This window comes from Argopecten irradians, chromosome 13, assembly GCF_041381155.1.
Source record: "Argopecten irradians isolate NY chromosome 13, Ai_NY, whole genome shotgun sequence".
NCBI classification, from domain to species: Eukaryota; Metazoa; Mollusca; class Bivalvia; order Pectinida; family Pectinidae; genus Argopecten; species Argopecten irradians.
The window spans coordinates 10,951,400-10,977,060 of NC_091146.1; the positions used below are offsets into that span (position 1 = coordinate 10,951,400).

Here is a 25,661-nt window from a genome sequence, read left to right on the forward strand (position 1 = left end):
CACAAATAAAAGACTTAATTGCGTATACTTGCGTATGATAGTCGTCGAAATGCGTTGTCAAATTGAGAACAGAGCATACGAGTGCAGTAAATGCATTCTGATTCTAAATTAACACGAGTATATACAAGGTCATCTCGAAACGATGACCCTTAATCGTATTTTCTCAGATCCTCTATTGAACAGTGGTTAGTGTTTAAAAGAGATGATGTAATTTCCATCAATCAGATTGACCATAACAAGACAAGATTTTGAAAAAAAAATTTGGGGTTTTAAAATTTCATATCTCACTTTTTACAGGAGTTTACTAGATAATTGTAATAATGATCAATACATGTACAGGTAGATACACTTACATAAGGACTTTACAAACCCAAAAACTTTTTATACAGTAGCATACAAGTTCAATAAATTTACATAAAGAACATAAAATTTTCATAAAGCATTCTCCGAATACACGATTTGTTCATTTGAATGATTTTTTCTTCTATTCCAACGCTTAATTCCAGCTCACATGCTTATGTGTTTTAATAGATTACTGAAGAAGCAATATCATGTCAAAGTGTTCCTACTATTTATAATCTATAAATCATTAGTCATTAGCGCTCTGCAACACCGACACCCGTTGAGACCATTACCACACTTTCTGGCATTACAGCTTGATCATGCTTAGCGCTCGATCCCACATCGTGCGAGAAGATCTTTGGGTTTAGACTCATCCCACGTGCGATACACACCAACAGTCTTCATAAAACAGTTGCTTATATGCTCCACATACCGGGGATGTGACGACTAGGTTCGGCGCCATTGTCATTTGTAAATCGAGACCGGTTGGGTAGTAGTATCGCTGTGTGTCCTTCGGCGGCATGGCCTTCAATGGGATAGCACTATGAAAGGATCCCGTTTCTCAAGCAGACACACACTGCAATATAACGGCGATCCATCACCAATACACGCAACAACAATCTTCACTTCATACAAGCAACAAGACGCGCATAAAGTGATGAGCCCGTTGCGTCATACCTGACCTTTCCCTGGCCCCCACCTTTATGTTATAAGACGTTCATTTAGACAAAACAAACAAACAAATACAACCAACTTTGGGCTCCCTTGCAACCACTTATATTTCGTCGGAGCCAAAATAGGTCGTTAAGTAAATGCGATAGTCTAATATGATGGAAAATGACATATCCGAGATGATATCACTACTTTTGATAAGAGAGAATCTGACAGACACATCCCAGGGCGTATACATGGCAAGATGAGCAGGTAATGAAATTAACCAAGCAAATAGCAGATCCTTAATAAAATAACAGAGTTGCGCTTATTATCACTGACGTAGATATTTCATTTTGTACTTGCTTTGAGTTTATGTTTGCATTGGATTAATTAACGATCCTAATTAAACAGACTATGGATCATAGGTAAGGACGGCCGTGCCTTGCCCGTGTATGCGTTGCTTAGCTGCCGACGTACCTGTTCGTTTTGAGGAGTGTGTTTTTGGATGACTGCGTCATACTTCGATTGTTCATGATAGTTTACCGGAGTAGTTAATCAGCATCCTGTGATTTTAATCAGATTGATTGGTTTATTAGACGAGATTGAACAGTTATTATCATCTACTTATCAAAAATAGGGTATTTTGGAATCTGTGAGTGTCGTTGGGAAGGAATCATTGAGGTCAAATGATCGATATGGACAATCAGTTCCTTAAAACAGTCAGAGGTTGGCAAGAAATCAAGATTACTAACTCTTTGTCTGTAAGATGCGTCCAAGTTAAGAAGAAAATTTAAATGTGTATACCTCAACATTCAAACTCAAATGGGTGTCACCTGGTGGTTAATGGACTTGGTGTGTAGTTTTAGGAGCTGTTTAATTCACTCGAAATGAGGTCCGTTCTGTTGGCATGAGTCAGTCTGTTGATTTCTGTATACTCACCCACCCACTTTCATCACTGTTCCTCAGCTTCTCATAGTAAACATCAAATACATTTATCACATATGTAAAACGTCGTCAATTTTCGCGACGTTATGTTAGTATATAACGTTTACAACTACACCCCATTCCACTGTTACTTATCGAATTATGTGATATGTCCACATTTTTTCTCCTAAAAGATGGATAAATAATCCAAATCGTCACGAAATATTTGAGACAATACCGGTCGTTGAGTTTCATATTTTTTACTTTGTACAGACTGTGTGTTCCAATAACATTGCTTTGTATATAATCCAGTGTTTCCATCTCGTGACCGACGAACACCCTCCTCTGATCACAAAAAAGATCAGATTATCGCTATAATGAGATGTATATATAAACCTAGCCAGTGTGGTAGTAGTCAATCGCCTGTTAAATTAAGCTAAACATATGGTGATCAAGATCATATTAGGCATTAAAGATTTGATCTAAAGTCAGATATGTGGAGTAGTGCGGGCGTCACCGACCGCTGGATCCCTCGAGACTTGTGAACCCGATACACGTAAAAAACACAGATAACACAAATAGATATAAACGAGGCGGATAAACAAGGGACTATTACTAATGCAGTATATCATAATGCAAACAGCAAACAGACATGTTTATGTTTCAAGCCTGAGCATTTGACAGGAAAACTACGCGAACTTATAAACGAACACTAGCTAGAGATAGAGGGAGCTAATGTTATACGTACCTATGAAGTGCAGTTATTATTAGGTTGCATGTAATCATACAGGTTTTTGCACGAAAAAAACGTCCGGGTCAACTCCTTTCTCGAAATTACTTAATTTAATGGAAAGGTAAAAAATGTTGGGGACCGTATGTACATGTACAAAAAATGTAGATGTGCTTGATATGATGTCGCCATGTTAACCAAACCACTGTGTGAGATCAATTTTGTTTCCACTCGGTCAATTAATTAATATATGGATATTCGTAATTAAACAGATCATGTCACATTTCAATAACGCTTACCATGGAAAGCATGAGATCCTAGAGGGATCTTGAAGTCAACAAATAATGTATGTCTGACAATGGAAAGAGGGATCTTTTTTTCTGCTTTTGAAACTGTAACTATCAAATGGCAGCCTGTCGTACCACCTTGTTGATCGATCAGTCCCAAAATGCAATATGCACAACTAGAGGCCGAGGGGAACCTATATAAATTATGAAAAAAACAAAAGCCATCAGTACTTTCTGAGAAATAGCGGTAACAAACTATCAAAATCCAAAATGGCTAGGTGAACATGCATATGCAATTTGAGACATAAACCTTTACATTCTGAGAAATAGCGATAACAGACTTCAAGTATCAAAATCCAAAATGGCGCGGCCCTGCAGGTAGGGCGTTAGAAATTGTACCTAGCTGCCGCTATATTGCATGATCGAGTAAAGGCGACTAAATTTAGGATCTTATCTTTTCTATTTTCTTCCTAACTGGACTTTATCTTTTCCTAAATGCCTCCCTTGACACCGCCTCACTTTTGGTCTTGAGATGAGCGTTCGCCCCTGTGAGGAAGGCTCTGGGTTCTGTCCCCTGGCCGAGACACAGCAAAGTCTATAAAAGTGGTAGTATTCTGCTCCTGCTTAGCGCTCAGCCATACAGGAAGTGGGACGACTGGTTCGCCCGTTGTCAGTATATAATGTGACCGGGTGGGGTGTGTTGCCTGGTGTCTTCGGCGGCATGCTTCAGTGATATAGCACTATAAAAAGGGCAACAGTTTCCACTATACAAGAAGACACAACACGAATATACCGCAGTCTCCCAAAACACGCACCAAACACTACATACCCATTACACACTGCCTACTTACATGACCCTGGCTGTATTAATCAAACAAACAAACAAACAAACAAACACAATGTTGTTGCAAAAAATGAATATATACTGTACCCTAAATTTAAGCTAAATTTAAATTAAATTCCAGAAATGTAAAATAATAATCTAACACACCAATCTAAAATATTGATGATAATCATTCTAATCAAATATTCAATTTGTTGCGTATTTTTACTATATAATTTTAATTACAAACACTATAGTCTAAAATAACAGATATTAATATGAGCTGTCAAAATGTTGTTCCATTACAGTAATTTATATAGGGTCAATTATCGTAAATAATGTGAAGAAATATAGAAAAGTCATATTTGCTGAACGAAAAACGATGAAGGTAGTGATATATTACTTGGATTGACATGTTGTAAAGAACACGAACATACTGTTCCCTGCATTTCCAACACTTAAACATTGTTGTCATATTTGAGACATTTATTGGGTGTGAAACATATATACAGTATATCTACTCATTGTGCGCGATATGTATATTACGCATCAATGCATGTCAAAACATATGACAACTAATGTTTAATATTTACATTTAAAGTATTTATTCCCGTCTCAAAGTAAAAATAAGAAAAAAAAGTATGAAAGTAAAACTGCATAGAGCAAAATATTATTTGATAGAACAGTCTATCATTTGGCGGGGAAACAGTAGGTGCCAGTAGTTTCCGCTGTGTTGCCATGTTCAACCCAACTAAACCAATAACAGTAGACAAAATAGTTCTATCAATAAAGTGGATATACAAAGATGATTAGAACACCTCAATCCATTCAAGATATCTTAATTAAATTGGATTTTGATATTGGTCAAATTTAAGAATATATTGATATTCTTTCAATGAAATTCTCACATAGGTGACCCAGTCCTGTTTGTGACCTATTTAATACTTATGAAGTTAGTACGCCAGGAACCTAACTGACCAATGTTAATTTGGGAAATTATCATAAATAGGGTTTAGTAGCAAAGCAAATATAATAATCATAACCTGTGGTGCACCCTTGGAAAGTAAAAGTAAATAGCACGCACTTACGCGACGACATACAACTTTATTTCGGATTTGCTGACCTGTATTTGATTGTAACGCATATACGATGTATTGCTATACACGTTTTGGGGTATTGTCACATATTTTCGTATGGGCACAAGGAGCTGAGTCGGTATTGAACATATTTTTTTGTGATATTACTATTTTCTCAGGCCCGCATGTGTTTCTGGCTTTTTTTTACGGCAAAATTTGTACCCACGTAGCAGAGCATTAGGTCAGGACAAAGGGAACATGATTTCTTACCACGAAATTGAGGTTATTTTACGATGCAATCTAGGCGGCAAACACGAGAGTGAATTTCACGCGTGAAAGAGATTATCGTGAATTGTTGTTTCACTTGAATTCGCGGCGAGAAATAATTCAAGTTGTGTACAAAAGACATCACGTGAAATCTTGTCACAGTGACAAATCATTGTTCTGGTGAGTTCACAGTGTAAGTATAACAATGAACAGTATATCAGACAGCATATATTATACAATATCATTCTAGCATTACTTTCTAAGTTATACGATGTTATAACTTATTAAGCTACCGCGCCTAGTCTGAACAGATTACAAAAGCAATACATATTATTTTTTCGACGTTTAAATAACACGTGAATCAAATATTTGCCAAAGTTTGTTGCCCAGGGCTTTTTTATTCCTCAGAAAGTAAGTTCTCTAAATAGATATTTCTTAATTCATACATAATATTGGTTCGAGTCTAGTTATATATACATATAATAGCGTTTGTAAGTGTATGTTGAGACCGGACTCGGTCAACGTAAGATGACCGACATGCAGGCGCATCTTAGTGTGATTGTTGATACAGTGTATAGTTTGTTACCGCTAGTGATCTGAAAGGAATCTCTTTGATATTTTGCTGATATACACGAGTATTGTTCCCTTTTACTAATAATTTGCCAATTGTATTTTGTATTACAAGAGGCCCAGAGGGCCTGTATCGCTCACCTGGTTTTGTAATGCCAAGTAATATTCTGGATACAGGTTCATTGTTTATTTTCTGAAGAAATTTGAATATTTACCTCTAATTCCCCTATTGGGCCCCACCATTCCTGCCCCCTGGGGGTCAGAGCCAAAATTTATACAAGTTCTGTTCCCCTTCTCCCAAGGATGTTTGTGGCCAAATTTGGTCACAATCCATGCAGAACTCTAGGACAAGTAGCGATTTATAGGATTTACCTTTATTTCCCCTATTGGGCCCCGCCCCTCCTGCCCCTGGGGGGTCAGAGCCAAAATTTATACAAGTTCTGTTCCCCTTCCCCAAAGAATTGTTTGTGGCTAAATTTGGTTACAATACATGCAGAATTCTATGACTAGTAGCGATTTATAGGATTTACCTTTATTTCCCCTATTGAGCCCCGCCCCTCCTGCCCCCGGGGGGTCAGAGCCAAAATTTATACAAGTTCTGATCCCCTTCTCCAAAGGATGTTTGTGGCCAAATTTGGTCACAATCCATGCAGAACTCTAGGTCAAGTAGCGATTTATAGGATTTACCTTTATTTCCCATATTGGGCCCCCGCCCCTCCTGCCCCCGGGGGGGTCAGAGTCAAAATTTATACAGGTTCTGTTCCCCTTCCCCAAAGAATGTTTTGTGGTCAAATTTGGTTACAATCCATGCAGAACTCTATGACTAGTAGCGATTTAAAGGAAATGTTGACGGACAGACAGACGGACGGACGGACGGACGGACGACGGACGACGGACGCCGCGCCATGGCATAAGCTCACCGGCCCTTCGGGCCAGGTGAGCTAAAAATTACTGAACATTGTATTTCAATTACTTGTACATATAGTATACATGTACACAGATATATAGAATTCAATATGGCTACATTTAGTGTTTCCCACAGGAAAAAAAAGGGCATGGTGCTGGGTTTTGAAAAGGGCACCTTGACCGCAATAAATAACCATCAGAGGGGCACAAAGGTTATATCGACAACTTCCAATACAAGGGGAAATCTTTAAAACTGTCTTGTTGTTTATTTAATTCTGGTTCAACTTAATATCATTTTTAATGCTTTAAACTCTCTGTGTTGCTAAGTAATATCAGGACATCTATTTAATTATTCTGAGATGAGAAAACACAGTAGGTCCCATGTGGCCGTGTATCGCTCACCTCGGTTTGTAAAGCCCAAATAATTTTCTTGATTTCAGGTTCTATTTAGTTTCTTTTTGCTTGTAATGGTTTTTTTTAATTTTAGAACCACTATAACTCCCCTTATTGAGGGCCCCACCCCTACTGACCTGCCCCCCTGGGGTCTGAAGCCAAAAATTTTATACAATTTTTCTGTGTCCCCTTCCACAAATGATGTTTCTGGGCCACATTTGGTTACCCTATTCCATGCATGAACTCTATGACCTAGTAGCGATTTAATGGAGATTAACCTCAATTTCCCCTATTGGGTCCCCACCTCTCCTACCACCCTGGTGGATTCAGTAGCCCAAAACTTATATCAAGTTTCTGTTCCCCTTCCCACAAGGTTGTTTGTGTGACAATTTTGGTTTCAATCCATGCAGAACTCTATGAGAAGAAGTGATTTAAAGGATTTACCTCTATTTCCCCTATTGGGCCCCGCCCCTCCTACCCCCAGAGGATCAGAGCCAAAATTTATACAAGTTCTGTTCCTCTTCCCCCAAGGATGTTTCTGGCCAAATTTGGTTACATTCCATGCAGAACTCTATGACTAGTAGCGATTTAAAGAATTTACCTCTATTTCCCCTATTGGGCCCCACCTCTCCTACTCCCGGGGGATCAGAGCCAAAATTTAAACAAGTTCTGTTCCCCTTCCCCCAAGGATGTTTGTGGCCAAATTTGGTTACAATCCATGTAGAACTCTATGAGAAGAAGTGATTTAAAGGATTTACCTCTATTTCCCCTATTTGGCCCCGCCCCTCCTACCCCCAGGGGATCAGAGCCAAAATTTATACAAGTTCTGTTCCTCTTCCCCCAAGGATGTTTGTGGCCAAATTTGGTTACAATCCATGCAGAACTCTAGGACAAGTAGCGATTGATAGAATTTACCTCTATTTCCCCTATTGGGCCCTGCCCCTCCTGCCCCTGGGGGTCAGAGCCAAAATTTATACAAGTTCTGTTCTCCTACCCGCAAGGATGTTTGTGGCCAAATTCGGTTACAATCCATACAAAACTCTTGGACAATTAAGTAGCAATTTATAGAATTTACCTATAATTCCCCTATTGGGGCCCCGCCCCTCCTGCCCCGGGGACCAGAGCCAAAATTTATACAAACTCAGTTCTTATTCTCCCAAGGATATTTCTGGCCAAATTTGGTTACATTCCATGCAGAACTCTATGACTAGTAGCGAATTAAAGGATTTACCTCTATTTCCCCTATTGGGCCCCACCTCTCCAGCCCCCGGGGGGCCAGAGCCAAAATTTATACAAGTTCTGTTCCCCTTCCCCCAAGGATGTTTCTGGCCAAATTTAGTTACAATCCATGCAGAACTCTACGACTAGTAGCAATTTATAGGATTTACCTCTATTTCCCCTATTGGGCCCCGCCCCTCCTGTCCCCTGGGGGTCAGAGCCAAAATTTTATACAAGTTCTGTTCCCCTTCCCCCACGGATGTTTGTGGCCAAATTTGGTTACAATCCATGTAGAACTCTAGGACAAGTAGCGATTGATAGAATTTACCTCGATTTCCCCTATTGGGCCATGCCCCTCCTGCCCCCTGGGGGTCAGAGCCAAAATTTATACAAGTTCTGTTCTCCTACCCCCAAGGATGTTTGTGGCCAAATTTAGTTACAATCCATACAAAACTCTTGGACAATTAAGTAGCAATTTATAGAATTTACCTATAATTCCCCTATTGGGCCCCGCCCCTCCTGCCCCGGGGACCAGGGACCAGAGCCAAAATTTATACAAACTCAGTTCTTATTCTCCCAAGGATATTTCTGGCCAAATTTGGTTACATTCCATGCAGAACTCTATGACTAGTAGCGATTTAAAGAATTTACCTCTATTTCCCCTATTGGGCCCCACCTCTCCTACCCCCGGGGGATCAGAGCCAAAACTTAAACAAGTTCTGTTCCCCTTCCCCCAAGGATGTTTGTGGCCAAATTTGGTTACAATCCATGCAGAACTCTATGAGAAGAAGTGATTTAAAGGATTTACCTCTATTTCCCCTATTGGGCCCCGCCCCTCCTACCCCCAGAGGATCAGAGCCAAAATTTATACAAGTTCTGTTCCTCTTCCCCCAAGGATGTTTCTGGCCAAATTTGGTTACATTCCATGCAGAACTCTATGACTAGTAGCGATTTAAAGAATTTACCTCTATTTCCCCTATTGGGCCCCACCTCTCCTACTCCCGGGGGATCAGAGCCAAAATTTAAACAAGTTCTGTTCCCCTTCCCCCAAGGATGTTTGTGGCCAAATTTGGTTACAATCCATGTAGAACTCTATGAGAAGAAGTGATTTAAAGGATTTACCTCTATTTCCCCTATTTGGCCCCGCCCCTCCTACCCCCAGGGGATCAGAGCCAAAATTTATACAAGTTCTGTTCCTCTTCCCCCAAGGATGTTTGTGGCCAAATTTGGTTACAATCCATGCAGAACTCTAGGACAAGTAGCGATTGATAGAATTTACCTCTATTTCCCCTATTGGGCCCTGCCCCTCCTGCCCCCTGGGGGTCAGAGCCAAAATTTATACAAGTTCTGTTCTCCTACCCGCAAGGATGTTTGTGGCCAAATTCGGTTACAATCCATACAAAACTCTTGGACAATTAAGTAGCAATTTATAGAATTTACCTATAATTCCCCTATTGGGGCCCCGCCCCTCCTGCCCCGGGGACCAGAGCCAAAATTTATACAAACTCAGTTCTTATTCTCCCAAGGATATTTCTGGCCAAATTTGGTTACATTCCATGCAGAACTCTATGACTAGTAGCGAATTAAAGGATTTACCTCTATTTCCCCTATTGGGCCCCACCCCTCCAGCCCCCGGGGGGCCAGAGCCAAAATTTATACAAGTTCTGTTCCCCTTCCCCCAAGGATGTTTCTGGCCAAATTTAGTTACAATCCATGCAGAACTCTACGACTAGTAGCAATTTATAGGATTTACCTCTATTTCCCCTATTGGGCCCCGCCCCTCCTGCCCCCTGGGGGTCAGAGCCAAAATTTATACAAGTTCTGTTCCCCTTCCCCCACGGATGTTTGTGGCCAAATTTGGTTACAATCCATGTAGAACTCTAGGACAAGTAGCGATTGATAGAATTTACCTCGATTTCCCCTATTGGGCCCTGCCCCTCCTGCCCCCTGGGGGTCAGAGCCAAAATTTATACAAGTTCTGTTCTCCTACCCCCAAGGATGTTTGTGGCCAAATTTAGTTACAATCCATACAAAACTCTTGGACAATTAAGTAGCAATTTATAGAATTTACCTATAATTCCCCTATTGGGCCCCGCCCCTCCTGCCCCGGGGACCAGGGACCAGAGCCAAAATTTATACAAACTCAGTTCTTATTCTCCCAAGGATATTTCTGGCCAAATTTGGTTACATTCCATGAAGAACTCTATGACTAGTAGTGAATTAAAGAATTTACCTCTATTTCCCCTATTGGGCCCCACCCCTCCAGCCCCCAGGGGGCCAGAGCCAAAATTTATACAAGTTCTGTTCCCCTTCCCCCACGGATGTTTGTGGCCAAATTTTGTTACAATCCATGTAGAACTCTATGACAAGTAGCGATTTAAAGGATTTACCTCTATTTCCCCTATTTGGCCCCGCCCCTCCTGCCCCCGGGGGGTCAGAGCCAAAATTTATACAAGTTCTGTTTCCCTTCCCCAAAGGATGTTTGTGGCAAAATTTGGTTACATTCCATGTAGAACTCTATGACTAGTAGCGATTTAAAGAATTTATCTCTATTTCGAATTCCCCTATTGGGCCCCACCTCTCCTACCCCCGGGGGATCAGAGCCAAAATTTAAACAAGTTCTGTTCCCCTTCCCCCAAGGATGTTTGTGGCCAAATTTGGTTACAATCCATGCAGAACTCTAGGACAAGTAGCGATTGATAGAATTTACCTCTATTTCCCCTATTGGGCCCTGCCCCTCCTGCCCCCTGGGGGTCAGAGCCAAAATTTATACAAGTTCTGTTCCCCTTCCCCCACGGATGTTTGTGGCCAAATTTGGTTACAATCCATGTAGAACTCTATGACAAGTAGCGATTTAAAGAATTTACCTCTATTTCCCCTATTGGGCATTGCCCCTCCTGCCCCCGGGGGGTCAGAGCCAGAATTTATACAAGTTCTGTTCCCCTTCCCCCAAGGATGTTTGTGGCAAAATTTAGTTACAATCCATGTAGAACTCTAAGACTAGTAGCGATTTAAAGGATTTACCTCTATTGCCCCTATTGGGCCCCGCCCCTCCTGCCCCCGGGGGGTCAGAGCCAGAATTTATACAAGTTCTGTTCCCCTTCCCCCAAGGATGTTTGTGGCAAAATTTAGTTACAATCCATGTAGAACTCTATGACTAGTAGCGATTTAAAGGATTTACCTCTATTTCCCCTATTGGGCCCCGCCCCTCCTGCCCCCGGGGGGTCAGAGCCAGAATTTATACAAGTTCTGTTCCCCTTCCCCCAAGGATGTTTGTGGCAAAATTTAGTTACAATCCATGTAGAACTCTATGACTAGTATAGATTTAAAGGATTTACCTCTATTTCCCCTATTGGGCCCCGCCCCTCCTTCCCCCCGGGGGGTCAGAGCCAAAATTTATACAAGTTCTGTTCCCCTTCCCCCAAGGATGTTTGTGGCCAAATTTTGTTACATTCCATTCAGAACTCTATGACAAGTAGCGATTTAAAGGATTTACCTATATTTCCCCTATTGGGCCCCGCCCCTCCTGCCCCCGGGGTGTCAGAGCCAAAATTTATAAAAGTTCTGTTCCCCCTCCCCCAAGGATGTTTTTGGCCAAATTTGGTTACAATCCATGCAGAACTCTATGACTAGTAGCGATTTAAAGGAAATGGTTGACGGACAGACGGACGGACGGACGGACGGACGGACGGACGGACGACGACGGACGGACGACGGACGCGGACGCCGCGCCATGACATAAGCTCACCGGCCCTTCGGGCCAGGTGAGCTAAAAAGAACCCTCCTGTAAACTTTGTGGGGGAGTGTAAAACGGAATCAGTTGTTTTCTGGTTCTCGCCGTACGTCTGGTCGAACTCCTCCTTAAATAATGGACCCCGATTTCAATGGTAACATAGAGCAAGTATGGTTAATGCCATATGCCTGAAATGTGGTCCCACATGCAACCTCCCGAAATCCTCCGAACCAATATAGTCTGAACCCCTGATGACTCCACTGAACACAAATCCAAAATCTTATTATTGCATAAGTTGGTATGAACTTGTCCGTTTTTGTCGCCATTAAGATGAGTGAAAAACCTGCCCATCTCGAATTAACTTAAAAGTGAAAAATAGTTTATAACGATGTTTTAACACCGAATGGAGACGAATGAAGAATCAAAAGGTCTCACAAAAGAACAACCAAGGATGCAAGCATCAAATAATCCAATATATTGTGGTGATTTTGTACGCGGAAAATGAAAAAAATAGCATTTAAAGATGAAAAAATGTATTTTTTCAGCAAATTCATCAACATATTTTGCTTGACGCAGCATTTCATATTTTGCTTGACGCAGCAAAATATTCCCCAGAAAGCCCAAATATTATTCCTAATCATTTCTTTAGCTCTTTTCAATAAAGTAACAAACTTTTAACAGAATATAATGAGACATATAAAATACTGATTGGTCATTATCTTGTTTTGGACAGAGAAGAATACCATTTGCCAACGGTTGGGAGCATTTAAAATGAGATATGTCGTAGCAATGGCGGGCACATTTTGCTTATGAACCATTATTTTCTTTGTTTTTTGACCATTTTTTTTTAAAACTGATGTAATATAGAATCACATGTTTCAGTAACAGTTATCGTGAACATAAGGGATACCCAGGGTGGGGTATTAAGTCATTGTTCTAGGTTCATGATTGATTTACTGAATTGATAAGATACTACTGATACTAGATACTTTTTTCATCTAGGAACATTTTAAGAGATATATATATGATTATATTAAAAACCTGGTAATAAAACTTAACATTAAAAGTTTCTTCTTTATCTGTAAACATTCCTCTCTCCTCGAGTGCAATTAACTAGACTGCCGTTTGTTTTGAAAAAACCGGATCACTTTATGCAGTTATACACATGTGGTAATACACGTGATGTTATTCACTCATCCATAACAAGTACTTTTTATTAACATATTGATATAGAAACCTTGTAATGGATGGTGACTAATATCTTATAAGTAATTTTATGGTCAAAATCATATCATTTCTGTTATGAATAGTTTCCAAAAGTTAACTCCAAAGCCCTTTTCACTGTTACTTTAAAAAAATGGATGCGATAATGCGAGTTTTAACATCAAAGATAATACAGCAAAACAGATGGTTTTGGCTCGATAATATGACCTTATTGGACATCATGCCTTCGACGTCGTCTACTTATGAATATCTAAAATACCTGAATATTTGAGACTGTATGGATGATTGGATGAAAGGCTTACCAAGTTTGTTCAAATGAGGTGACCCCAAACGGGTGTTACATCTTGTATTGAAGCGTAAACGGTAAGGCATTGGAGTGGAACAGAATTACAAATCTAATTTTAATTAGGTTTGACCTAATCGTGGGCAAGCTGCTTAACAGAAGACCAAAGGTGAGGTGTGTGGTCAAGGGAGACCTTAGGAATGAAGAAGAAAGATCCGTAATTTTCAGTCGCATTTTTACCAATCATCGCAATGGCCTGGAGCAGGTAAAATTCTAAACGCTCTGAAACTTAACTAATATTATAACCTGCAGGGCCAATAACTAAGAAGTCCTAGAGAAACACTGTAATATTAAAGCCTGTAAGTAACGACTGGAATAAAGGGACTGACGGAGTAATGATCAACATGAATATACATGACTATACCAATTCAAGGTCATAAATGTCAAATAGCATATAATATTTTAAACGACTTCTCGTCAATAATTATGAAGGCCTAGAGACGCGAATATTGGGAAGCCCGTGTAAGTCATATTGGGATGAAGTGGCTGACCAAGTTTATGTTTGAAGATGAAACGACTTTTTTATGTGACTTGTTAGGAAACACCATATAATGCGTATGGATGAATTAACCAATAACTCCAATTCCACACAAAACTACATTTATTATAATATCAATATACTTTTTGTTCACATTTTGTATTTCATGTTTTTCATATGCTTACGGCTATGAATTAATCGGGATGACCTTATTCGAACCTCGATATCATAACGCTTATTATCTTTTTATTATTTGTTTTTTTCTATGTAAAAAGGTAACGGTTTTTTATATTTAAATCAGTTTTTTCTTTGTATGTTTTCATCTTTTTCCTTTTTTTTGTCTAAAAAACGACGCTCGGTGTACATGTATCCTTATGGTCTCTAAATCTGACACGAGTAGCTTTGTATGAGGGGCCATCTGATAGGCAAGGTACAGAACATTATTCAACTTTTTATGCAAATGATTAAATGCTTGCTCCCCGCCATTTACGTCAACTAATAGTTCGACGCCAGCTATATTACGGAACACTCGGGAGCTGTACCCTTTAATACAATTACTCATATGCAGAAAAACAGCGTACTTTTAATGAACCAAACAGGGAAAACAATTAAGAGACCAAAACACTCAAAGAATCGTCAAGTTCAAGGAACAAATACATTTGTATTTTTACAAATATTTGAATGATATAAAGTATACTATCTTTACAACTCGACAATACAAAAAAGGTGCAATAACTTATGAAAAAAGAGTGGTCTCCTTCAAATAAGTATCTCTACAACTTATGTATATACGTAATACCACTTAATGTTAATAGCCCTTATAGGAGAGATAAGGGTTTCATCTAGTGTTCTCAGAACTTTATATTTTCCGTGTATGTCGTTTTCATAAAATTAGCACACCCAACAAAGAAATATAAATAGCGGACAGAACAACATCTTCTTAGAAAGCTGAGAATAAATAAACGAATAAAAAAAACTTCGAGAAATCCTGTCGGAAGTGAGATACGCTATGCGTATAAGAAAACAAACTAAGACAAATATTTTATATTTAAACACGACCGGTTTGACTCTAGGGTACCGAGGGACGGGTCTCAAAAAGGGAAATATCCGCTGATTGTTTGCTATGGAAATCCTTTTTAGAATAAATGCTGTCAGATGACCGTTTAGGCACAATTTAGGAAAATTTAAGGCAAATGATGATATAATTCGCTTACATTTCCTGATCGAGGTACCCACACACTGCTAGTCTCATTGTATATAGCTCCTATCAAGTACAAATAGTTTGGAACATCGGAATTTAAACTCAGTGAATGTAAAACATGAAAAATGTATGAAAATAAATTAATATGTTTTTCCTATTTCTTTTATCTAATTATGTTCTAAATTGCGAACTTTAAAAACTATAAATTTGGCAAGCTTTACCGGATTAAGATTTTCTGCTTGAATTTCATCATCGATTCATGACATTATTGAGCCGAATAATCATAAAAAAAAAAAAAAAAAAAAAAAAAAAATACCAATATTTTTGGTAAATTCCAAAAACAATAGAGTTTGTGTTAGCCACTCCAAATATGGGCAATTTTGTGGTTTCCAACATTTGTAAAAAAATAGTTAATTCTTTAGGTGTCCACGTACGGATATTCAATCATGTGCCAGTAATATGCACTTTTGGGAATATGAACATCGTTTTACGAAATTAATAAACATCAATTTGAAATAGTTTTGGAGCAAATAAGGAACTGGTCATTTATATTTTAATCAACAAGATGTCTGCAATGTGTTAATGATTGTTTATTATGTATGTGGTTGCAAATGATATATGATTTTAAGGAAAGTACCCATCGACAGTGGTCGGGACCATACCAGGAGCACTGCAGTCACCTTTTTATTTCGGATCGACAGAGAAAATTCCAACATTTGGTCGGTACTATGTGAAAAGTGTTCGAAGGACAAATAGAGGAAACATATGTAGTTTATACGTCATCCTGACCCTTCAAGTCAAATTATTTTTTTTTGAATTCACAATCCTGTTTTCGGAACGATATTTTAAAATGGTCTAGCGCGTTCGTTTCGAATAATAGAGTCAATGTAAATATATCATTATCAAATTTAATATACATGTAGTATGTTTTATATACCTCTTGGAAAACTACAATCAATAGGAACTGTTTTCTTTTAATTGTGATTTACAAATATAAGCTAAAGATTATTAGAAATTTCTGCTCTTATTTGTAATGTTCTACATTCATTCATTTATAGTGTCTAAATATCCATTCGTGATTCTTCCAAAATTTTAAATTTATTATAATGCAAACAACTGTTTACTAAAAAAGAAAAGTTCAATTACGCCCTCGGAAAGTCACGAAATTACATTTCCTTAATACGGGAAGTAGATTAAGTAATTAGTGTTCCCATGTATAATATATTTTCTTTAAGGCCTTCTACCCTGTTTTAAAAAATACGTTCTGTTAATATTCCTTTACAAAAAGTAGCATTTTCTATCAAGCAATTCCGAATTTGCATATTTTCCATTTATGTATAAAAAGACTATTGATGTACACACTTCCTTCTTAGGCAATAATGTTATAAATAATTCTGCTAAACAACCAATCAATGTAAACGTTTTCGTAATACATTTTCACAATTTGTTTGTATTTTGAACTCTGTCCCATGGTTTTATAATTTCTCGATGATAGAGCAACATTTTTAAGTAGTAAACATTACGACTAATTGTTTGAATTTGATCGACCCATGTCCTTCATAGTAATCCCCCGTAGCGTAGTTTGTGGGTTATACTGAAATCAGCTTGTAGTCTGTTTGAACACAGGACAACTCCTCCCTCCCTAAACTACAGGAAAACATTTCTATGAAATGTAGGTAACGTTTGGCCGGTAACCTTCGCAGTGATTGATAGTTTTAACGATTTCTTTCTCCGGGATATTGCTATTTTAAGCCACGAATATTTGAAAAAGCTTGAATGATATCTACCCTTAAATCCATATCGCGACAAATGTTAAAATCACTAATATGATTTTCTAGTTTTTACATCAAATCTTGAAAAATTTGTTCCACAAAAATAACCGGCTATACGGTATGCGGTTACCATTGTGTAAGATATGCATACTGGTAATAATTTTACAATATTTGGTTTCAAATGTGAACCAGGTCACTATACACAAATTTTGTGTTGGTTGCACTTTTTTGACGAAACAACTTGTAACATATTTTCAATGAGAGTTCAGTTTTTTGTTCCAACAACTACTGGTTCAATTTCGATGAAACTTTGACAGCAATATTGGACATCATGTGTAGATATGAGTGCAGTTTTTTGTTGTGTATTAATGGTGGAGTGGACGCAAATAAACAACTACAACACACGTGTAGTGTATTACACCAGAACGAGCTTTTTATTCATGTGACCACTAAAAGCGTATACACTAACAATCCGGGCCCAGATCATTTAATATCATATAATCATAAGCCGATAATGATATGTCAATTCACTCACAAACATAACCTTTTAAAAATTTTATAGCGAAATAAAATCCATTGTTGTAGACTCTTATAGTTCATAATTTCTCCAAATGACATCTGTTTTTATGAAAATATCCTTAACACCATTTTTGAAATACAATAAAGTTTTTTATGTTGCAGGAATTAACATGAAACACACCACTTTTCTCTTTTTATTTCTTTATATTTTTTCTGCAATTCTTATGTCCAACGGTATTCAAAGATGACTCGTGGATGTCCATTTACAGTTTGTTGAGGCAAAAAATAATTTGAAACTCAACATTTAAAATGTATTTATTGTAACAGAGCGCATGATTTAGAGGAACCAAACAAATCACATGCCACCTGCCGGATCTGCCATGATACGAACTCTGGGACCCACTCTGAGTTGGTAGTCTCTGTGCGACGCGCCCAAACTGACCGAGCTAAAGAGAATATTCACTCTATAGTTGAGCGGCTTTATATTTGCGGCCGGGGGGCCGGCGGGGCGTGGGGGGTGCTTAGTATTTAACTGGGTTACATCCTCCCCCTCCCTCCAGGGCCAAAACTTCCGTCACACGGAAACCTTCTCCATCGGTTGTGAGACCCACGGGTTGATCAACACTACAACTATGTCGCTACAACTTATCACCCGTGGTTGAAACTCACATCGAAAATCCTTGTAGGGTAATTTATATGCATGAAAAATTTGAATTGGTTCCATTACAAATTTTTTAGGCTCATCTCTGACCGAAAGGTCAGGATTGACCTAATTGTCATCGGTGTTTACGTCTGTCGTCGTGCGCCGTGCCGCCGTCCGCCGTGCCGTCGTGCGTAATGACTATTTATACAAAAGCCTACTCCTCCTTATCATCCTTTGATGGATTTCATCCATATTTATTTTGAAAACATCATTTGGAAGGACAATCATATTTTATATAAATGAAGCCTGGTCCGACCCCTAGGGGCTGAGGGGTGGACACCATAGGGGCAAATTTTCATATATTTTTAAAGCTTTAAAAGCCTACTCCTCCTTCATCCTTTGATGGATTTCATCCATAGTAGAGTTTAGTGTGAAACATCATTAGGTAAGGACATTCATAATATTTTATATATTTGAGATAGGTCTTGACCCCTAGGGGCTGAGGGTGGGGTCCCAAAAGGGCAAATTTTTGCCTTAATTTAAGCATGTTTTAAATCCTACTCCATCCTTCATCCTTGGATGAATAAATTTACATTCATATTTGGTTGTGAAACGATTATTGTGGTAAGGACAATCATGATTTTTAAATAAAATGAGTCTGGTCCGACCCCTAGGGGCTCGAGGGGTGGTGCCCCAAAAGGGCAATTTTTTTAATTATTAAGGCTTTAAAATCCTACTCCTTCCTTCATCCTTGGATGGATTTCAACCATATTTAGTGTGAAACATCATTAGGTTAGGACAATCATATTTTTATATAAATTAGCTTGGTCCGAACCCCTAGGGTCAGAGGGGCAGGGCCTCAAAAGGGCAAATTTTCTTAATTTAAATCTTTTAAATCCTACTCCTCCTTCATCCAAGGATGAATTTCGATTCAATATTTGGTGTGAAACTGTTATTGGGGGGAAGGACAATCATATTTAAAATATGAATGAGTCTTGGTCCGACCCCCTAGGGGCTTGAGGGGTGGGGCCCCAAAAGGGCAAATTTTCTTATTTTTGCTTTAAAATCCTTACTCCTCCTTCATCCTTGTATGGAATTTCATCCATAGTTAGTGTGAAACATCATTAGGTAAGGACATTCATATTTTATATATTTGAGATAGGTCCGACCCTAGGGGCTGAGGGTGGGGTCCCAAAAGGGCAGAATTTTTTCTTAAATTTAAGCTTTTAAATCCCTACTCTCCATCATCCTTTGGATGAATTTCATTCATATTTTTGGGTGGGAAACGTTATTGGGGTAAGGGACAATCAGATTTTAAATAAATGAGTCTGGTCGAGCCCCTAGAGTGGGCTGAGTGTGGGGCCTCAAAAGGGCAATTTTCTCTATTTTTAGCTTTAAAAATCCTACTCCATCCTTCATCCTTGGATGGATTTCCATCCATTATTTAGTGTGAAACATCATTAGGTAAGGACATTTCATATTTTTTATATTGAGATAGGTCTGGGACCCCTAGGGGCTGAGGGGTGGGGCCCCAAAAGGTCCAAATTTTCTTAATTTAAGCTTTTAAATCCTACTCCTCCTTCATCCTTGGATGAATTTCATTCATATTTGGTGTGGAACGTTTATTGGGGAAGGACAATCATATTTTAAATTAAATGAGTCTGGTCCGACCCCTAGGGCTTAGGGATGGGCCCCAAAAATGGCAAATTTTCTAATTTTAGCATTGCGCACTTCCCTGATTTTCAGGTTCGTCTCTGTTCTCAATGAAAATTATTCTTTAGGGGTTTAAATTGATGCCGAACAACATGCAAACATTTTCGTAAAGATTTGGTATTTCAAGATGGCCGCTGACCCACTTCCTGTTTTCAGGTTTCAGTCCTCCGATCTCAAGGAAAATTGGTCTATAGGGTTTTAAATTGATTCAGAAGGGTGAACTTCAGGGTGAGGGCCAATCATATTTATAAAGGGACCGAGCTAAGACCCTTGGGGAAAATACGGCGGACGTCCAAAATGGAAGCTTTGCTGAAATTTGGGCTTTAAAAAATCTGACTCCAGCCTGATGCGTATATTAAATCCAAGAATTGGTTACAACCATATATTGATGAAGGCTACCAAGTTTGTTCAACAAATGACATTTACCTATTTCAGAAACTTACATATTCAACTAAGGAGTTTCCTCGTATTGTTTATATTAATCTTTTAACCAAATACTTTATACTGTGAATTTGTTGTTTTGTGCCATGAGTCAGATGACCGTTAAGGCCCATGGGCCTCTTGTTTTTGCGATGGGATTTCATGTGTAAACTATCAACAAAGCGTTGATAGCTTTCGTTTAGCGATTATTATGACTATATCAGGTATTTGCTGTACACACATTAATTAGCAGTGAATCCGCGCAGTCACATACGTTCCAATTATCACGAGAGGTACATCAATGTAAATGCAGTGTTGTTATAAATCCCCCTATTTCCAAGCGTATCGTAACTCATTCGTGGATTGAGGATAATAAACAATTAGTTATCGGACATTACCACTGTGTATTTGTGTAATATTAAAAATTTTGATTAAATTTTTTATTTTTTTTATTTGTTTACGAAGATGTTTTTAAGAAAAAGTTTGTTAAAAAAGAAAAAGAAAGAAAAAAAAATAAAGAAATTAGATTTTATTGGAGGAAAGATTTTTTTAAAAATTGTTTTTTTTTTTTCAAAAATAAATATTAAGATAAAAAAAAAAAAAAAAAAAAAAAAGAAAAAGAGAAAACTCTCGCGCTTTTAAAAAAAGAAAGAAGAAACAAAAAATGAGAAAATAGAAAAAAAAAAAAAAAAGAAAAGATCATATAGAAAAACAAAAATGGCGCAGCATGTCTCACATGGTTGTAAGGTAAACATACATGGTAGACAATAGCAAGAAAACAAGGCCATGAGGGGCCTTAACGGTCATGCTGAACTTATGAGTACAATTACGAAGGTAGTGGTATAAAGATTGATAGCCTATGATTCGACCCCTATGACCTTGAATGAAGATCAAGAGTCATTCATTTGAACATAAAGATGAGTAGCTCGCGATCCATCCTCAGCATGCCGACAGCTTAATTATCAGGTCTACGTAGGCCTACTTTGTTATATCACAAGGAAGTGTTTAAAGTGATTTGTAGTCTCTCCTATTGTTGGACCCCTGTAAAGCTTAACTGGATAAGAAGGTTATTCCAAACTACAGAGAAATGGCAAGCCATCTTAAAAACTTACATTAACATTGACTTACTGGCAAATTGTGGTAGTGAATATATACTTGTATGTATGAATAAATGTAAAAATCAGTTCTGGAAGGATGTTTTCAGATCTTGGTATAAATATAATTTGAATCAAGAAAAGTTGGGAAATATTGAGTCTGTCTTGAAATTACCTCTTTGGTATAATAAACAGATATGTGTCGGAGGGAAATCAATTTTTTATAGAAATTGGTATAATAAAGGAGTTGTTCACATATGTGATGTTATGAAAAATATTTCCACAGGCTCCTTCTTTTCTCTGAATGAGTTCTCACAGAAATACGGGATAACTACAAATTTTTTGCAATATCATGGTTTCACACATGCAATCAGAAAGGTAATTACAGGTGTAAATTTAAGTATGGATAATGTTGTTACTCCATTTATACCATTGAATTTAATTCCCTTTTTTGAGCATACAAAACTGAAAGGCTCCAAGATTTTTTACAATAGATTGGTAAATAATAACTTATCACCTTCTGGGAAACTGAAATGGAACAGGATATTTGATGATTTAGATGATATGGATTGGATGAATATTTACAAAATTCCTTTTCACGTCACCAATAACACTAAGCTTCAGTGGTTTCAGTTCAGAGTAGTTCATCATATTTTGACAACTAATTCTTTTTTATTTAAAATTGGCCTGGTTACCTCCCCTATGTGTATCTTGTGTAACTCTGAAAGGGAGACCATCACACATATTTTATGGGAATGTAATGAAGTCCAAACACTGTTACAAAGTTTTGAAGCACTATTACAAGCATTACTTATACCTTTTGCAGTGAATAAGAAGTCCTTTCTTTTTGGACTGATTTCTGATAATTTTCCATACATTAATAAGGTTGATAATGAAATAATTATTGTTATTAAACAGTATATTTACAAAATGCGATGTTTTTCACAACGCATTACATGTTAATTCCTTAATTAAAACATTACAAGATTATTATCATGTTCAAAAATATATTGCTACTGGTAAAGGTGTTTCAATGAAGGAAAGGTTTGTTTTAGAGTGGAGTAAATGGAAAAAACTCATTGAATTTTTCTTAATTTTATTTGTTTATATATTTATCTCTCTTGCTAACATGTTTATTTTACATATGGTGTACCATACAAAGTAAACCTTGACAAGGCCAAAAAAAAAAAAAAAAAAAAAAAAAATAACTTGGCTAGCCTACCCTCCCCTCTTTATCTATTTCTCTCTGGTTATCTCTCTTCTTTTCTTCTTATCTCCTTTTTTTCCTTCTTTGGTTTCTTTTCCTTCCTTCTAAAAAGTGCAATACACATGTATTTATTTAATAGCTACCAATTTTTCAAAATAAGTTAAAGATAATATGAATCAAAACTTCACTTTATAAAAAAATTGTTTGGAAATGAAAGATGTGTGTAAAGTAGATGAAAATGATGATTGAATGAATGTATATGTGAAGATCATAATGATACTAGTGCAATGTTAAGAAATGGATGAATGAATATGGTTCTAACATATGCATGTGATAATGACTTGAGGATGTACGAAATGATGATAATGACATAGTATTTTGTATGTATGGTTGATAATTTTGAAGAGGTGAGGATGGTAAACGTGAGAATGATAACAAGGAAATAATTATGTAATGTGTATTGCATATTGAAAAACTGAATAAAAAATAAGTTAAAAAAAAAAAAAAAAAAAAAAAAAAAAATTAAGGAGTGATACAATGGCGACGCATTATTGGAAATGAAGAAAGAAGATTGTAATCAGCAACCAGCCTGACCTGATATCCTGTAAGTCAAGACGTTCTACACAATACCGCATTTTGGATAAAAAGTAAGTATACAACTTTCATTAAAAAACCCTAAAAAAATGCTTTACAGCAAAGCAAATCACATATCAACGCATATAATGCAGTCTCCCAAAACACGCACTTCATACACGCAACACACCGAATATATTGGAGGCCGTCCAATGAATGGCATTTAATGTTGACTGTATAGGGTGCTAAGGAATTTCTTCAGGACATAATCATAAAGGAATAATCATGTTGTTCTGTCATCCCAAAATCTTTTTCAGACAACTCATAAACTACAGATAAGAATTAATTTAAATGAAACTTTAGTCCTGTTATGAACTATATGTTTATATGCATAAAAGCTTTCCATAAATCGCGACTGTCATGACAAAACGGTGACTATATACAGTTTTCTGTAAAATGACTAAAAACTTTTGAAGTCACCTGAGACGGAGTGTCGTGTGTTCGTAAACAATTTACATTTTCGACGTCTTCTCCAGAACTGCTAAAGCATATTCTATGAAATTTTGCACAAAACTTCTAAGGCATAAGGTTCGACATCGTCGGAGACCCACGGGTGATCGCACTACACTACGCTACACTTATCACCCGTGGGCAAACTAATCATAAAATCGTCGTAAAATATCCTAATCCACATGCTAGAATTGATCAATTAGAATACTCGATATATAGTTCGGAACTTTTCAGAATGAAGGCTGGTTTATTAGCTTGAAGATAAACAATAAATGGCGGCGCCCACAAAAACATGCGAGTCTAGTATAAATACCTTATACCTAATAACATTAAGACTTATATGACTGAAGGCAAGGCTTAAAGGGCGCAGCTAGGTGTTTCAGTAACCATTAATTATGCAAAATCAATACGTTCAATTTATCGAAATAACGGAGCCGAATTTTCAGGGTTTTTTTATTCATATATTCATACCTCAAACCCTTATTTGGTAAAGGAAATCCACATAAGAAAAGGAAGAAATTTTATTTCTGTAACAGATATTCCGTTTTTGGTCAGCTGATTATATTGGAAGGTGGTCTATCACTTGAACGCTCGCAAATAAAGAGCAATAGCACTGAGCTTCTGCCAGATGAAGATTAGGTTTGTCGGATCATAAAAGCGTTTGAACTGCTTGATTATATATTGAGCTGACTTCAAAACACCTCATTCACACTATTTTATGTACAGTGGGGGGAAATGGCGGCCGCAAATTGACGTTGTCAGTGTGTAGGATTGCATTTGAAAGATTGTGTTTTTTCTTGTATTTTCATGTATGTGTTACCTTACAAGCTCATCGCACTTCGTGCCCTTCGTGCCTTATTAGTATACAACACTCATACATTTTGTATGACAATAAATATTTCTGCCCTAATAAAGCATAATATTATTACAGAAATACCTGATATAGTCCTATACAGCTTTGAACGAGCTAACAACGCTTTTCAACTTGTTCATAGTTTACCTGGTTCATACACACACGTGTATACACCGTTTGCGCGCTCACGGTATCACGTACCCAAACATTCGCCAGGTGCAAGTGTTGGCCATCTTTGTTGTGCTGCCGTATACTGTACATAATGCTTACTCTGATTGGATGAAATCCCGTCGCAAAAAATGTAATGAAACCAATCAAATTCTTCATGCATATAAACTTACGAGGATTTTCGATGGGTTTGCCCACGGATGATAAGTGTAGCGTATTGTAGTGTGATCACCAGTGGGTGTCCGACGATGAAGGTTCGAGGATGAGTTCTGTCCTTGAGGGGGGGTGATGTAATCCTTGTGAATACTAGCCGCAATATACCGCTCAGCTAGAGAAAACTTCTCATTAGCTCGGTCGGTTGGGCGTTAGACTACCAACCTAAATGTCCTGAGTTCGAATCCTGACAGAGGCAGTGATTATGTTTGTATCAAATCATGCTATCTGTTACAATATACATTTAAATGTTAGTTTCAACTATTTTGGCCTCAACAACTGTAATTATCATCCTTGAATAATGTTGAATAAGAATTAAGGAAAATATAAAGAAATCAAAAGAGAAAGTGCTTTTTCATATAATTCCTGCAAAAAGACTTGATTGTATTTCAAAAATGATTTAAAGCTGACAATGCAACTTAAAATTATTAAAATGATTTTTTTAAATAAGTATACTCGAATTTCAAGAATCGTTTATAAGACATTCCCCGTTTGAGGACAGCCATTTTTGTTTTACATTCCGACGACTCACCGACCCCTATATAAAGCGCGTGAATCGACACACGTGCGCTCATTCATGTACATATACACCTAGCAGTCCACAGTATATATCACCTACAAATAGGTAAACAAAACCTCACCTGTAAAACTATATGGGACTTGTTTTAGCAAGAAAACATGTCAACTCCTCTAAGTTGTCATTTAGATGTTTCTCAAAATAAAATTTCAACGCAAGTGAATAGAAATCCAAACAATAATCCGTCCACATATCTCCACGTATATCATCGTACTCGATGCACTCAACTG

General features: G+C 37.6%; 1 long non-coding RNA gene across 1 annotated transcript in view; it reads left to right on the plus strand.

The window, feature by feature from the left end:
- Positions 1-25,661, plus strand: part of LOC138305978 (uncharacterized) — a 285,191-nt gene that overhangs the window by 60,939 nt on the left and 198,591 nt on the right. The gene's annotated exons all lie outside the window — the stretch shown is intronic.